We start from the raw sequence: 7,990 nt of genomic DNA, 5'->3' as shown, positions 1-7,990 counted from the left end.
ATTGCTGTATTACCCCCCCCCCCCCACGGGATGGGGCTGGCCATACCTTTGGTTGAACTAAAACAAAAAACAAACAAAAAAGTGTTCCTTTTTCTGTTCTTTGCACTGCACAACCTAAGGTACCTTGTACCCCACTGCATTTCCTGCACAACTGTCAAATGCACCGAACAAGCATTTCTACACAAATAATTCGCCTGCATGCTGCATTTAGATCATTGCATATGACAGCAGCACACTTAGGTGATTTTTTTTTTTGTTGCCTGGCCGTTCAGCAACATCTTATACACATGTGATGGTGCAGGCATGGGTTGCATGCCAATTCCGACTTTTCAGTAAGGATCTTGTGACAGGTGAAGCAGCCTTCAGATCTGCTCTCCTCAGGCAAAGATAACGAAACCTCTTTCAGGATTTTGACATTGCAATCGGTGAGTGGAAGTGCTTGAAAAGAAGAAGGGAGGAGGAGGCGGCGGCAGCAGCAGCAGCTTAGGTTACGCGGCGCTGGGAAGAGGTATATGGCGCTGGGAACTCTGGATTGGCCCAGGCTCCCAGCATCTCATCTCCGTAGGGAGAAACGTGCCTTTGCTTTTCTTCCTCAGAGCCTGGGCTTCGGCGCCTCGAGTAAGGGTCCAAGCTAGCCTCTCCTTCCCTTCGCGGCGCTGTGGCGAGGGTGCCACCCTTGGGTTGGGCAGCTGCGGCTGCTGCTCCGAAGAGCGCCAAGGAACTTTAATCAAACTTCTTTATTTTTAGCCTCGCGGAGACTCACTCGCTCCCCGTCCTCTGGGGACTCGAGAGCGGCGGCCGCGGGCTCGGAAAGTATCAGCCCGCAGCTTTGGGCTGGGCTCTCTTGGCGCTCGGCTCGTGGCACTCGCCGCCGCCGCCGGTAACCGCCTGAAACGCCTTCATTCTTTCAGCCCGGAACGAGCGCGAGGGAAGCAGCCCCAGCCGCCGCCGCTCTCCCTGTAACAGCAGGCAATTAGCTTCGCGCCCGTTCGCTGTGGAAAGGCGGCAGGTCCGAGGCACCACGTCTCCCTCCCTCCCTCCCTCGGGCTCCGGCTCCGCCCCGCCCCTCCTTCCCCTCAGCCGCTGCCCGGCGTGTGGTGCAGAGCGCGGCTTCGCGAGCGAACAAGCGGCTGGAGGCGCGACAGCACCGCCGCCAGCCGGAGCCGGGAGGCTTAGGCTGCGCTGCCTGCGAAGCGGAGCGAACTCCTCGACCCTCCTCCTCCTCCCCATCCCGCCGTCCCCTCGTCAGGAAAGTGCGAGGAGGAGAAGAAAGGGGCGAACAAGAGCGAGGTAAGTGGAGGCGAGGCGGGGCGCGGGCGGCGAGAGATGCTGGCCGTGGAGGCTCGACGAGGCGACGCTGAGGGGAAAGAAGTTGAGGGGAAGGAGGCCGCGGCACGTGCCGCCCCGCCGCCGCCGGGTCTCGTTTGGGACCCGCATTGGTGAGCGCGGGGCGGCGCCGCCGGGGAAGCGCCCCAAGGTCAGCAGCAGGCGAGAGCTCCGGCGTCCGCGCGAACTGGGGCTCCACCCCGGCTCTCGTCTCCACTTTGTGGGAAGAAGTTGTGTGGAGCAAGTCGAGGAGGGGGTGGGGTGCGCAGGAGGGGGGGGGGCTCGGCCTCAGTGCGCAGGCGTAGGAGCGCGAGACCTGCCCGGGAAGGTGGCAGCGCGCGGTGCCCCTCTGGAGAGCCCGAGGGGCACGGAGGAAAGCGGAGCCAGGCACCGGCGGCTGGGCGTGGGGAAGAGGCGCTGAAGACGCCTTGGGAGTCGTCTCTGCACCCTCCTGGCAGGAGGCGCAGGCTGGCACAGGTGTAGCAACAAAAGGAAACTTTGCCCCTGCTGCTTTGATTGTACTCGGCCCTCCTTCCCAGCAGCTGAAGGCACTTTGTAGGATCTTAGCCCCTATTTCCCTTCCTCCAGAGCCTATTGCCATAGGCTGGCTTTTTGAGAGACTGGCTTGCCCAAAGCTACCCAGGGAGCGCAGGAATTTTAACCAGGGTGCCCTCTAACCACTATACCGGGCTGACAGTCAACAGGCTAAGGAGATGCAGTAGCTGAAATCCTCAGAAATTAAGAGACGTTAGAATAACCGTGCACTCATCCAAACAGGGTTACTGGGGTACTGTAAGGAACATGGATGAGTTATTTTGGGAGAACTCTGTCATAATGCACTGGCTCTTTCTGCCTTTCTTCTCCTGCCCGCTTAGTGCCACTGATAGTTGTACTTCTGACATCTATTTAGCACCAGCCATATCCAAGGCAGGCTATAGGGCTCTGATAAGTGCTGCCCTCTCTTTGGACTTCCAAGGTATATTAGACCAGTATGATAAGAAGGGATGGGAGCAAAGGCATAACGCATGCACATGGCACGTTACCAGAAGCACAGTCGTGATTGGGATATTTGTCCTGACACTCTCAAACGCTGAGTTGGCATGCTGCAGGCTTGGCTGCTTGTAGGAGTTCTTTGTACAGGAGTGTGGTGTGGTCGATAGTATTTGTGTAAAATCCTTGGGAAGCATGTAGATTAGGCATTCTGTCAATGCAGTAGCATATATTTAAACAGGATCATATAAGCCCTCGCTGCTTCATAAACCTATATGACTACATTTTACTGTTATATATTAGAACAAGCACGAAACATACTGTATTGCTAACTGGAAGCATTTACTTCTTTTTATTGCCTTGAGGGTGTATAGAGATACACACGTTTTTGGATGAAGTTTTGCTAAATCATTCTGGCTTTTGAATGAATGCCAGCTTTTATAAGACTATCTGAAATAATAATCATTCTAACGTATCGTTTGATCTGACAATCCTATTATAAGGATATGGAAATTTCTGTATGGACCCATTTATATATGAATGCATGTGTGTTTGAGTTGGTGAATGTGTCTATAAGTGCCCTTTATATATTAGCACAGTTTGTGGAGAACTGTGTTTCTTGACATAGTATCGTTCGGTTGCTTGATTAGACTGCTTGCCAAAAAGCTTTCTGCCATGACAATATCGGCCACAGCATCTGTAGAGAAGACAATTTGTGGATTCATCTGACACAGAGACACTGGTCAGTCATTGACTCGTGCTTTCTGCTAGTGGTAGTCACTGTTCAGCGACAACTTGGTGATGAACTTGAAATGCTTTTAACTTTCCCCTCATTTCCGTCTTCTCCTGTAAAGCAACACATGATAGCAATTTCCTGGGGGGAAAAGCATTGAAAAGTCAGAAAAGCAGGCACATTGTTTTGCATTTGGCATGTGAACCTTTAAAATCCTCTTTTAAGCAGAGTTTTAAAATTGCCCTTCTCACTGCTTCTTAAGTTATTGATAATAACAGTGAGGCGTGCAGTGCGTTGTGTCTGTTTCTTAATACACACATCCATTAATTCAGTAGACAGGCTGTGCTACTCAGCATTTACACTCTGTGAAATGAAAAGGGTACTTGATTTTTCTTTTTGAAAGAAAAAAAATTGCCCTTTCAAAATGTTGTGTGTCTGAAGCAAGGCCTTAGAAGAGTTGCATAATAACTAAGATAATGCAATTTTGTTGCCACCTCGCTGGGTTGCCTGTTGGGCTCACCACTATAAAACTGAGAATTGCTGATTGGCTAATTACAGCATTTTTATGGTGATTTGTCAGGAAAGAATTGTGAAATAGCCTGTATCTCAAGTGCGGCTTGGCTGTTCTTCCTGCTGCCACCCTCATTTAACTCAAATCAAGATAGATATGTCTTCCAGAAAAAGTGTTTATGGGGATAAAACTAGTAAATATATTCTGATAATAATGAAATATTCACATCAAACTGATGAACTTAATAGTTGTCTGTTGCTGCTGAAACTGGCTTCAGAGTTCATTAACAAGTTCTTATGTACAGTGGTACCTCTACTTACGAACTTAATTCATTCCGGAGGTCCGTTCTTAAACTGAAACTGTTCTTAACTAGAGGCGTGCTTTCACTAATGGGGCCTCTTGCTGCTGCTGCGCCACCGGCACACAATTTCTGTTCTCATCCTGGCACAAAGTTCTCAACTTGAGGTAACTCTTCCAGGTTAGTGGAGTTTGTAACCTGAAGCGTTTGTAACCTGAGGTGTTTGTAACTCGAGGTACCACTGTAACACAAAAACTTTAAGCATCTAATCACCATTAAATTTAAGCATTGCTATATTGGTGATAAATGTTTTCATTTTACTATTATGATACTTTGTTCTGTAGACATCTGACCCTTTAGATCATAGTTATTGGTAGACTTGAAAGACAAATACTGGTATCTTTAGCAAAGTCATTCTTCAAGTCTTCACATAAAGAATACTGTCACTTATTGTTCATTTCATAAACCATGGCTTCAATACTTCTTCCAACAGTTTCAGATCTTATGTCAGTGAATATCCATTCTGAATTTATATAGCAGTGAATTACCTTCATTATGTGAAGCATATCTAAGATATATATCTCTTGTTTCTGACATATAAAGCCATTGGCAACTTGTAAATCTGGGCTAATCAAAGAATGACTCAATTTTGCACATTACTGGTTAGCAATGATTTTTCATGAAGAGTAAATATTTTGGAGAGATGACAGAATGAGATGTGCTTGTTTATTCATTTCTGTAGACAAACATTTCATTGAACAACATTAGTCTTCTGCTTACCGTAATTACGGAGGGGAATTCCTGAAATCACCAGTCACTATAATTACCAGTTTTCATTAAATGTGCTGAATATAATTGCTCAAAACTGGCTGTCTTATGATATCTTAAAAGTTTCAGTCCTACTCTCTGCCACTATCTTACTTTCTCCTACAGTTGGGCACTGAGTCAAAATAGTCATTTGGCTTGTTACAAGCCAAGAGAAGAAAATTAATTTACATGCTGAAAAGAATGCTTTGCTTATATAAAGGTCACTGAACACAACAGTATTTATTGTGCTTGGACCCTGAGGGTATCCTGAAAACCATTCCAGTGTTTATAAATATACTCAATATGGAGCCAAAGCCTAATGTCTGAAGTCAGTAATTGTACAGTTTGGAACAGGGGTAAGGAATTTCAGGCTGGATGTGTGGATAAATGTGCCCCCCACAATCCTTTATGTCCAGCCTTTGGGACTCCTAGGCCATGCCCCTCTCTCCTGCCCATGGTACTCCCTGGCCCTGCTCTTCATTCTCCTTGAGTATTTTTGCCTGACTGTCAAGCATCCTTGAAATGGTGATGTCTCTTCCTTGTCTGGATGGAAGCTGGAGGTGTGTGGGTGTAGGAACCACTGACTTTTGCATGACTGGAATGTAGTCACGTTCAAAGATAAGAATCACATCTGTTGCTCTCGTCACTTTGGGTTCTGGCTGCCTTCACTTTTGCCTTTGTACCTACCCACCAATGACACATGGCTCCCGAAAGGTTATCCATGAGAAAATGTGGCCCCAAGGCTGATAAAGGTTCTCCAGCCCTTGTTTAGAAACTGATACAAAATTTAACATCAAAACCAACTTTTATTTACCTTAACTGAAATAAGAATAGGTTAAAACTTCAAATTTGCATTATAAAATGCTTCCAATTGCAATATGAAATCCTGTAACAGGTTTTGTTATCTTTGCCCAACAAGAAGTGACTTAAGGCTAGCAAGTGAGCAAATTAAGAAATTTCAACTATGATATTTCAAATATTTCTTAACAGTCAAAGAAAAATATGAAACTGTATAACTCAAAAGCATTATAAATAAAACCCACATTTTAAATATACCTCTTATTTGATAGAAATATGCATTTACAAATAGTTTTAGTTAACCTGACTAATTCTCTGCTGCATGTACTGCTTTTGTTGACATTGGCTTTTGATACAATTGATATATTGATAACTTTGCATTTAGTTCTTTGTTGGGGAAGACAAGAAAGTAACAGAAAATGTGGAAACACTGTGAAAATAATATTCAACATTAGGGTAGTAGTTGTTTTGAGAAACAAAATATTGAAAGTAGTTTCTGCATTGTAGAGAGCATTTTCCATGTCTACCAATATGTTGAAGACATAAAACAGATTAAGATATAAGTAACTGAACTGAGGACAGGAGATCCTGATGAAAATTGCTTATCATCAAGTTGGTGGGGAACAGTGACCTATTCAGTCTTGCCTGTGTTCCACATGAAATGCATATTTTGTGAGAGAATATGCTCAAAATACACATTTAAATGTAGTTTTTCATGCTGGCCAAAGAAAAGCTCTCCAATTAATGTGAAAATGAGACAGAGAGGATTTGTGTATGAACACATACAAAAGTGACATGAACTGGAAATAGCTTGATCCGTCCACCTCTACTTTCAACACTCAGAAAATACTATATAATTGCTAAGTGGTGTTATAATTATAGAATGCCCAGTAGTTCCAGCTGACTAAAAAACCTGCTTGTTTTGAGGATAGTAGTTCTCAGCTGGCAGCCATCACCATCAAATTCCAAAGCAGCAGTTGTGACAAAACACCAGGGATTGATACTTTTTTTTGGGGGGGGGGATTATTAGGAATAATAATTTACTAGCTTCATCCAACATGATTGCAGTGTGCTTTATTGAGGTGATAATGATGCCCCTGGTACCTTTTGGCTGAGCAGATGCTATGCCACAGAATGTTCATATATATTCTGTCTGCTGAGGGAAGTTGTCTGTGATTTCAGGTTTGGCTAAGGAAACCTCATTTCAAACCCAAAGGACAGGCTGATCTGTTTGGACAAGGCAGGTAGACTGAGTACTAGGAAGCTCAAAAGAAAGAGGTTTAGGAAGAAAGGGAAGGTAGTGGCTGGGAGAAAAAGGGAGTGGTGGCTGGAGGATAGAAGTTCAGCAAGCACTGAAATGAAAAATAAGAGCTGGAAGGAAAATATATTACAGGGGTACCTCGGGTTACAGATGCTTCAGGTTACAGACACTTCAGGTTACAGACTCTGCTAACCCAGAAATAGTACCTCGGGTTAAGAACTTTGCTTCAGGATGGGAACAGAAATCGTGCAGCGGCAGCGGGAGACTCCACTAGCTAAAGTGGTGTCTCAGGTTAAGAACAATTTCAGGTTAAGAATGGACCTCCAGAAAGAATTAAGTTCTTAACCTGAGGTACCACTGTACTACTACTACTACTACTACTACTACTACTACTACTTACTACTACTATATTTAATTATTTTCTTACCCATTCTCCAACATGAGCTCAGGTTAGAACTATTTAAAAATGCAGTATTAAAACCTAGAGGTTACCAGAGCATAGGCAACACACATTAGGCTACCCCTGTTCAGATGGAAGTGTAGCTGGGCCACCAGCCAAGGTGAATGGTAGGCACTCTACACCATTGAGGTCGTCTGAGCCTCAAGAGATAGCGATGGTTTCAGAAGAAATGCCAAGCTATGTACCTACTCCTTCAAAGGGAGTGTAATCCCATCGGGAGCAGGCCACCTCCTAGCCATTCATTCTAGGGAACCACTCACTAACACTGCTTCAGTCTAGATTGTGCTTCAGTTTATTGGCTCTCATTGTGTCCATTACCAAGGCAATACATTGGTTCAGCACTCACAATTAGGTCCCCACTTCTCTCTCTCTCTCTCTCTCTCTCTCTCTCTCTCTCTCTCTCTCTCTCTCTCCCCCCCCTCCCTCCCTCCCTCCCTCCCTCCCTCTCCCTGTTAATATCCTCCCCTGTCTCCATAAATCTTTCCCTCCATTTCTGTTGCTGGGGGGGACAGATTACTCCAATGGACAACCCTTTACTGGCTCCCAAAGAAGTCAATAGGAACCATTGACTTTAGTTTTAGGAGAAAATGTACTGAAGACATCATTTAGATGAAGACTGAATTTGCACCTCACGTCTGTGACCTTGGGAAGTGTCAGGAACACCACCTTCCTCCTTGTAAGTGCCCTCAGTTGCATCTCCTTGTGCTTTATCTGAAAAGAGTGACTCCCATTGATTTATGGGCAAGAAAATAACGTTAGATTGGCATACGGACAATTAGTTTGCTATTTTTATATATGTTTAGCTG

The 7,990-nt window shown here is 45.0% G+C and overlaps 1 protein-coding gene across 1 annotated transcript in view; it reads left to right on the top strand.

The window, feature by feature from the left end:
- The first annotated feature begins 561 nt into the window (after positions 1 to 561).
- The window catches only part of CHST15 (carbohydrate sulfotransferase 15), a 73,667-nt gene continuing 66,238 nt past the window's right edge, over positions 562 to 7,990 (top strand). Inside the window, exon 1 of the mRNA XM_028730010.2 lies at positions 562 to 1,290. The gene's annotated coding sequence lies outside the window, so the exon portion shown is untranslated. The remainder of the gene's footprint in view (positions 1,291 to 7,990) is intronic.

Source organism: Podarcis muralis, chromosome 6 (assembly GCF_964188315.1).
Source record: "Podarcis muralis chromosome 6, rPodMur119.hap1.1, whole genome shotgun sequence".
Lineage (NCBI taxonomy): Eukaryota > Metazoa > Chordata > Lepidosauria > Squamata > Lacertidae > Podarcis > Podarcis muralis.
Note: the sequence above shows the minus strand (reverse complement) of the source record. Positions and strands in the feature narration are given on the sequence as shown.